General features: G+C 35.3%; 1 pseudogene; it reads right to left on the bottom strand.

Annotated features, from left to right (window-relative positions):
* Positions 1 to 6,567: 6,567 nt before the first annotated feature.
* LOC107156238 lies at positions 6,568 to 6,883 on the bottom strand (annotated as a pseudogene).
* Between the last annotated feature and the right edge of the window lie 1,267 nt (positions 6,884 to 8,150).

Here is an 8,150-nt window from a genome sequence, read left to right as displayed (position 1 = left end):
GAGCTGTGCTTCTTGATTCATAAGAATTTGCTAGTGTACCCAATCCAATTATGCATTCAAGTATTATAAAAATATATTACTATGTAAAATGAATTTTTAAGGAGTACTTTTCAACAGGTTCATAATAGTTGACACTAGGATATAGAAATTGTTGGTTAAAAAGTTATAAACCTGCAATCTTCTGAAATGAGACTCTTACTAATAAGGTGCTTTATTTTAAAAAGTATTTTGGTAAATTACACTTACAAGACAGCTTTTCTTTCTTTCTTTCTTTCTTTCTTTCTTTCTTTCTGGTACCAGAGATTGAACCTAGGTGTTTTTAACCATTGTGCAATATTCCCAGTCCTTTGCATTTTTTATTTAAAGACGGGGTCTCACTAAGTTGCTTAGGGCATCACTACATTGCTGAGGCTGGCTTTGAACTTGATATCCTCCTGCCTCACCTTTCCAAGCCACTGGGATTATGGGCATGCTCCACTTTGCCCAGCACGGCACAATTTTGTTTTTCATAACTAAGTCTTAAAATGTATACCAATTTGCTGGGCAGAGCCCAGGACCACCTGCCAAAGCTGAGGGGAGGTCTTTGCCCACGTGGAAAACAATGCGCTGTGGCTCTCCATCTACCAATGCCAAGCTCCTGCAGGCTAACTCTATCTTGGGACACTGCAGCCATCACTGTAGCCCTACTCACATAGTAGTTCACCTTTGGACAACGGACAGGGCCTGGAGGCAGCTGCTTGCCACAATACCACATGGCTCAGCAATGCATTACTGAACAGGCTGCCCAACTCTATTGCACAGCCTGCCCTTTCTGCCCCATCTCTGAAAGTAGTCACCTCCATCTTGGGACACCTACACCACCATCTTGGGTTACCTCCATTGCCACCACTACCATCATTAGTTGGAGCAGCTTCCATCTTGGGACACCAGCAGGGGACTGGAGGCCTAACACCAAGGTACTTACAAGTTTGATGTTACCACCACAAACAACAACTAGGGACATGGCCACTTCCATCTAGGGACAACAGCCAGGATCTGGAGAAACCAAGTCAAGTAAAAAAAAAAAACAAAAACAAACCAAAATAACTGGGAATACAAACCACATTTTAATAATAACTCTGAATGTTAGTGGCCTAAATTCATCAATTAAAAGACATAGACTGGCAGATTGGATTTAAAAAAAAACAACAACAACTATATGCTGCCTTCCACAGACTCATCTGACAGGAAAAGACATCCACAGACTGGAGTTAAAGGATGGGAAAAAAACATACCATTCACATGGGCCATGTAAACAAACAGAGTTTTCCATCTTCATATCAGATAAAGTGGACATCAAACAACAGTGAGTCAGAAGAGATAAAGAAGCACATTTCATGCTACTTAAGGGAATCATACATCAACAAGACATAACAATCATAAATATTTATGCCCCAAATAATGGAGCATCTATGTATAACAAACAAACTCTTCTCAATAACAAGAATCAAATAGACCACAGCACAATAATATTGGTTGACTTTAACACACCTCTCTCACCACTGGATAGATCTTCCAAACAAAAACTAAACAAAAGAAACTATAGAACTCAATACTACAATCGATAATTTGGACTTAAAAGACATATAAAATATTTCATCCATCAACTAGTGAAGCAAGACTTAGCAAAAAAAAGTAGAGATACTACCTTGCATTCTACCAGACCAAAATGGAATGAAATTAGAAATCAATGATAAAATAAAAATAGAAGCTTCTCCAACACCTGGAAACTAAATAATAGACTACTGAATGATGCATGGATATAAGAAGAAATCAGGGAAGAGACAAAAATATAAATTCCTAGAAGTAAATTAGAACTCCAATACAACATATCAAATCTTTGGGACACTATAAAGGCAGTGTTAAGAGGAAAGTTTATTGCATTGAGCTCATTCATTAAAAGAATAAAAAGTCAAAAACAATTAAATGACCTGACATTACATCTCAAAGCCCTATAAAAAGAAGAACAAATCAACACCAAAAGTAGTAGAAGACAGGAAATAATTAAAATCAGGGCTGAAATCAATGAAATTGAAACAAAAAAAAACAATTGAAAAAATTGACAAAACAAAATGTTGGTTCTTTAGCCACCCTAACAAAAAGAAGGAGACAGAAATCCCAAGTTAGTAAAAATTATGATAAAAAAGGAAATATAATGACAGACAGTATTGAAATAACAGAAGATAATCAAAAACTATTTTGAAAACTTATACTATGATAAAATAGAAAATATTGAAGGCATCAACAAATTGCTAGATACATATGATCTGCCCAAACTGAATTGGGAAGACATAAATAATTGAAACAGATCATTTTCAAGGAATGAAATAGAAGACACCATCAAAAGCCTACCAACAAAGAAAAGCCCAGGACCAGATGGATTCTCAGCTGAGTTCTACAAGACTTTCAAAGAAGAACCAATACCAATACTCCTCAAATTATTCCATAAAACAGAAAAGGTTAGAACCCTTCCAAACTCAATCTATAAGCTTAATATCATCCTGATACCAAAGCCAGACAAAGACACATCAAGGAAAGAAAACTTCAGACCAATATCCCTAATGAACATAGATGCAAAAATTCTCAATAAACTCTGGCAAATTGCATAAAAATTATGAAAAGATAGTGCACCATGATCAAGTGGGATCCACCCTAAGGATGCAAGGTTGCTTCATCATATAGAAGTCAATAAACATAATTCATCACATCAGCAGTCTTAAATATAAAAATCATATGATCATCTAAATAGATGCAGAAAAAGGCATTTGAGAAAATACAACAATATTGCATATTCAAAACATTAGAAAACTAGGGAAAATAGGAACATACCTCAACAATGTGAAAGCTGTTTATGCTAAGCCCAAGGCCAACATCATTCTAAATGGAGAGAAATTGAAAGCATTCCCTCTAAGAACTGGAACAAGACAGGGATGCCATGGAAACTCTAGCTAGAGCAGCTAAACAGACAAGGGAAATTAAAGGGATAAATATAGGAAAATAAGAACTCAAACTATCAGTATTTGATGATGACATGATTCTATATTTAGAAGGTCCAAAACAATTTCACCAGAAAGCTTATAGAAATAATAAATAAATTCAGGAAAGTAGCAAGATATAAAATCAATACCCATAAATCAAATGCAGTTCTAAGTATCAGTGATGAACCCTCTGAAAAAAAATTAAGAACACTACCCCCATTCACAATAACCTAAAAAATAAAATAAAATACTTGGGAATCAATCTAACAAGACAGGTGAAAGAACTCTACAATAAAAACTACAGAATACCAATGAAAAGTTGAAGAAGACCTTAGATGATGAAAATATCTCCCATGTTCTTGGACAGAAAGAAGTAATATTGTCAAAATTACCATACTACCAAAAGTGTTATACAGATTTATTCCAATTCTAATTAAAATCTCAATGACATTCCTCATAAAAAAAAGAAATCATGAAACTCAAATGGAAAAATAAGAGACCTGAAGAGCCAAGAAATACTTAGCAAGAAGAGTGAAGCAGGAGGCATCACAATACCAGACCTTAAATTATTATATAAAGTCACAAAACAGCATGGTATTGGCACCAAAATAGATATGTAAATCAATGGTACAGAATAGAAGACACAGAGACAAACCCCCATAAATGTGGTTATCTCATACTAGACAAAGGTGCAAAAAAAATACAGTGGAGAAAAGATAACCTGTTCAACAAATGGTGCTGGGAAAACTGCAGCAAAATGAAAAACCCTTATCTCTCACCATGCACAAAACTCAACTCAAAGTGGATCAGGGACCTGGGAATTAGACCAGAGACCCTATACGTAATAGAAGAAAATGTAGGCCTAAATTTTCATCATGTCAGATGAGGTCCTGACTTTCTTAACAACATTCCTAAAGCACAAGAAATAAAATCAGGAATCAATAAATGGGATGGATTCAAACTAAAAATATTATTCTCAGAAATGGAAACAATAATGTGAAGAGAGAGCCTACAGTATGGGTGAAAGTCATTACCACATGCACATCAGATAGAGCACTAATCTCCAGGATATACAAATAACTCAAAAAAAATTAACACCAAAAAAAATAACAAAACAAAACAAAGCAACAACAATAACAACAACAAAAACCAAATAACCAAATTAGTAAATGAGCTAAGAAACCAAACAGACACTTCTCAGAAGAAGATATACAATCAATCAACAAATATATGAAAAAATGTTCATCATTTCTAGCAATTAGAGAAATGCAAATCAAAACTACTCTAAGATTTCATCTCACTCTAGTCAGAATAGCCAGTTATCAATAATACAAGCAAAATTAAGTGTTGGCGAGAAAGTGGGGAAAAGGTATACTCATACATTGATGGTGGAACTTTAAATTGGTGGAACCACTCTGGAAAGCAGTATGGAGATTCCTAGGAAAACTTGGAATGGAACTGCCATTTGATCCAGCTACCCACTCCTCGACCTAAACCAAAGGACTTAAAATCAGCATGCTACAGTGATGCAGCCACATCAATATTTATAGCAGCTTAATTCACAATAGCTAAACTGTGGAACAAATCTAGATCCCTTCAATAAATGAGTGGATGAAGAAATTGTGGTATATATACACAATGGAATATTGCTGAGTATTAAAATATTATAAAATTATGGCATTTTCAGGTAATTGGATGGCATTGGAGAATATCATGCTAAGTGAAGTAAGCCATTCCCAAAAACCAAAGGCCAAATGTTTTCTCTGGTAAGTGGATGCTGATCTATAATGGCAGGGTAGGGGCAGAGATGTGAATAATGGAGGAACTTTAGATTGGGCAAAGGGGAGGAAGGAGAGGGGAGGGGACATGGCAATAGGAAAGATTGTGTACTGTGATGGACATCATTACCATAGGTACATGTAAGATTTCTCTAACAGTGGAACTCTACATCTTATACAACCAGAGAAATGTAAAGTTGTGCTCCATTTGTTTGCAATGAATCAAAATGTATTTTGCTGTATGTATAACTAATTAGAACAAATAAAAATTTATTAATTTTAAAAATGTACATAAATTTCTAGTTAGTATGAGAGGTCAAATACACTCTTCTAAACACTTCAGTAAAGCTACAAAACTTCTTTAATTCACAAGGGCAAAGAAAACAGAAAAGGAAGAAACAGGCAACAGCATTTTAGAAGTGCTGACCAAATTTTGGCATACAGGGTAGAGCTAGGTGAATTACAACTGATTCAAAAGGGTGAGGAAAGTACACACTGTGTGGCTTTTAATAGTTGTTTAAAGGCAGCCCTGAATTACAATTTAGTCTTAGAAAGTAAAAAAAAAAAAATTAAAAAGTAAAATCTACCTTGTTGTTTTATCATGCTAACTTTTTTTTTTTGAACTGGGGATTGAACCCAGAGAAGCATTTAACCACTGACTCATATCCCCAGCCCCTTTTAAAGTTTTTTCTGCGACAGGGTCTTTCTAAATTGCTTTATGGCCTCACAAGTTGCTGAGGCTGTCTTTGAACTTGTAATACTCCTGCCTCAGCCTTCCAAGCTGCTGGGATTACAGGCAAGAATCACGATGCCAAGCTCTCATGTTGATTTTTAAAAACATCTGAAATTTTAGATCAACTATCAAATGTGAGAAGTGTTAAATATTCTTTATTTAATATTATGTATACACCACACTTAAATGTCTTTCCACAAGGAAAAGACAGAATTTTAGATATAGAGATTTCTAATTAAATTGGCATGGTCAACAAAAATATTAAGTAGACACTGCTTCCTTATCTTCAACCATTGACTTTAGTAGGCTAATCAACACAAATTGAAACACATGTGAATCTTGCTTGGTTCTGAGACAGTAAAGGGATTTCCCCCATATTCAAACTCATTCACATAACCAGTTATATAAACCTAAATATAAAACCAATTTTGAGATGGATTTCACGGTTTTTGTAAAATATTAACAATTATTAATAAAATCCAACCATAATTTTAGAAAGGATAAACTATGATATTATTTACTGAATTGGGATTACAATCAAATTTTTAAAAAGATCATATTTATTTAACTATAACTTAATTTTACTTAAATCAGGACTGGCCAACAAAAGTGTTCTGTAGGTCATTCATGATTTGAATTCTGGTGTATCACATCAGTTAAATTATGGTGTATAGCTGGTTATGATGGCATACACCTATTATCCCAGTGGCTCCAGAGGCTGAGGCAGGAGCATCCCAAGTTCAAATCCAGCATCAGCAATTTAGTGAGGCCTTAAGCAATTTAGCAAGAGACTATCTCAAAATTAAAAATAAATAAATAAAAAGGGCTAGAGATTGGCTCAGTCATAAAAAACCCCAAGGTCCAAGCCACAGTGCCAAAAAAATAAATAAATAAAAAGTAAAAAAAAATTGTAGTGCACATAAAAAAACATGAGACATTTCTGTTTGGTAATAAATAAAATAGTGGCTATTACTCATTTTCAGGGCCAAGGACTGAAGTCAGAGCCTTGAGCATGCTAGGCAAGCACTCTGCCACTGAGCTAAATTCCCAAACCCTCATTAGTAGTTTTTCTGAGGTAAGCTATTAATCTCTTTTCTCTGTTCTTAAGGTCAGCAAAGATATTTTTGTTCCAGTGATGTACTTTTGGGGATTCTCCAAATACTCCATCAGTGTATACTCTCCCCAGGTAATGCCTTTGATCTTATTGGTTTCTGTGTAAGAGAATCCAGCAGTCTGACCTGTCTTCTGTCCAAACAGTCCATGGAGATTTGGCCCAGTCTTGTGCTTTCCTCCATAGTATGGCATTGGGCACACTTCTGAACAAAAATGTTCTTGCCCTTCTCAACATCACCCATTTTTAACTAGCTCTTTCGTCTTAGCTTAAGGAAGTTTCCTGCTCAGAAGCTAGACATCCTGCTCCCTTACCCAAGGACAGGCTCTTCTACCATTTTTTTTTCTTTAAAAATAAAATCCCACTTAACAAGACCAATTCAGTTGTGAGTAACAAAGGTAGATCATTTTAAATCTGAGGAGCTGGGGTTGTGGCTCAGTGGTAGAGCACTTGCCTTGCATGTGCGGGGATCTGGGGACCTGGGTTCAATCCTCAGCAACACATAAAAATAAATAAACAAAATAGAGGTATTGTGTCCAACTACAACTAAAAAATAAATATTTTTTTTTAAATCTGATCAAAGATGTCACCTATGTCATTATGCCTTTTCTGCACCATGGAAGTCTGAACCACGTAACTTTCTGGGACACAAAGTACATGGCGTAGAACCTTTTCCAAGTGTCCTTGTGGAAAGCCAAGAACTACCACTTTTCTAATAATCTCCAAGATCCTGGGGATGAAAAACGTAATTAAATATCCAAATACTTGTGAAAAGTAAATTGCATCAAGGCTTAGTAAAAGTTTGTTTGTTTGTTTTTTTAAGCAGAATTTCTGTAACATAGAGACTTATGAAAGCAGGTAAGAAATCACAAAAGCATACCTTTTTAAAAGGATAGTTGAAGTGTGCAAAGCAGGAGATCTGGTAGCAGGAATCAAACTGACTCCCTTTGAAATAAGGGCAACTTCCTAATAAAACTTCCTTGTTTTTCTTTGTTCTGAACTTTTTCATGCTGGGGGCAGACAACAAGGAAATTAAGTCTGACAAGTTTTCTGACTAGCTAAAACTACATATGTATATCACCTGGCTTTGGTTTCTATAAATTATAACCACTTCTGTGGGACCTGTGGAGATGCAATCTAACAGGCTTATCCCCAGTTTGATCAAACTGCATAAAGTTCATTTTTTTTTCTTTTTCCATCCTTTGTCTGTCTTATGCTGGCAAGTAGATGAATCTTGCAGCCCAGAATCCAGGCAGGGGCTCTGGCCTAGGCTACTGGTAACTGGATGAGAATTCTAACCTTGCCTATGAAAACAAAAACAAACAATATCCCTTAATTATATCCCTCTTCACCAATTAAATGGCCAAAGTCTCCCTCATTACTCAACTGAATCTAATTTTATTTTTGCCCTTATCATCCCATTGAAGTCATTAGAGATTTTTGTCATTAATTCTAATACACATTTTTCAGTCTTCATTTTACTTAACTTTTCAGCAGTATTTGATCTTTCT

This window comes from Marmota marmota, unplaced genomic scaffold (genome assembly GCF_001458135.2).
Source record: "Marmota marmota marmota unplaced genomic scaffold, marMar, whole genome shotgun sequence".
Taxonomy (NCBI): domain Eukaryota; kingdom Metazoa; phylum Chordata; class Mammalia; order Rodentia; family Sciuridae; genus Marmota; species Marmota marmota.
This window is presented reverse-complemented; position numbering and strand designations above follow the sequence as displayed.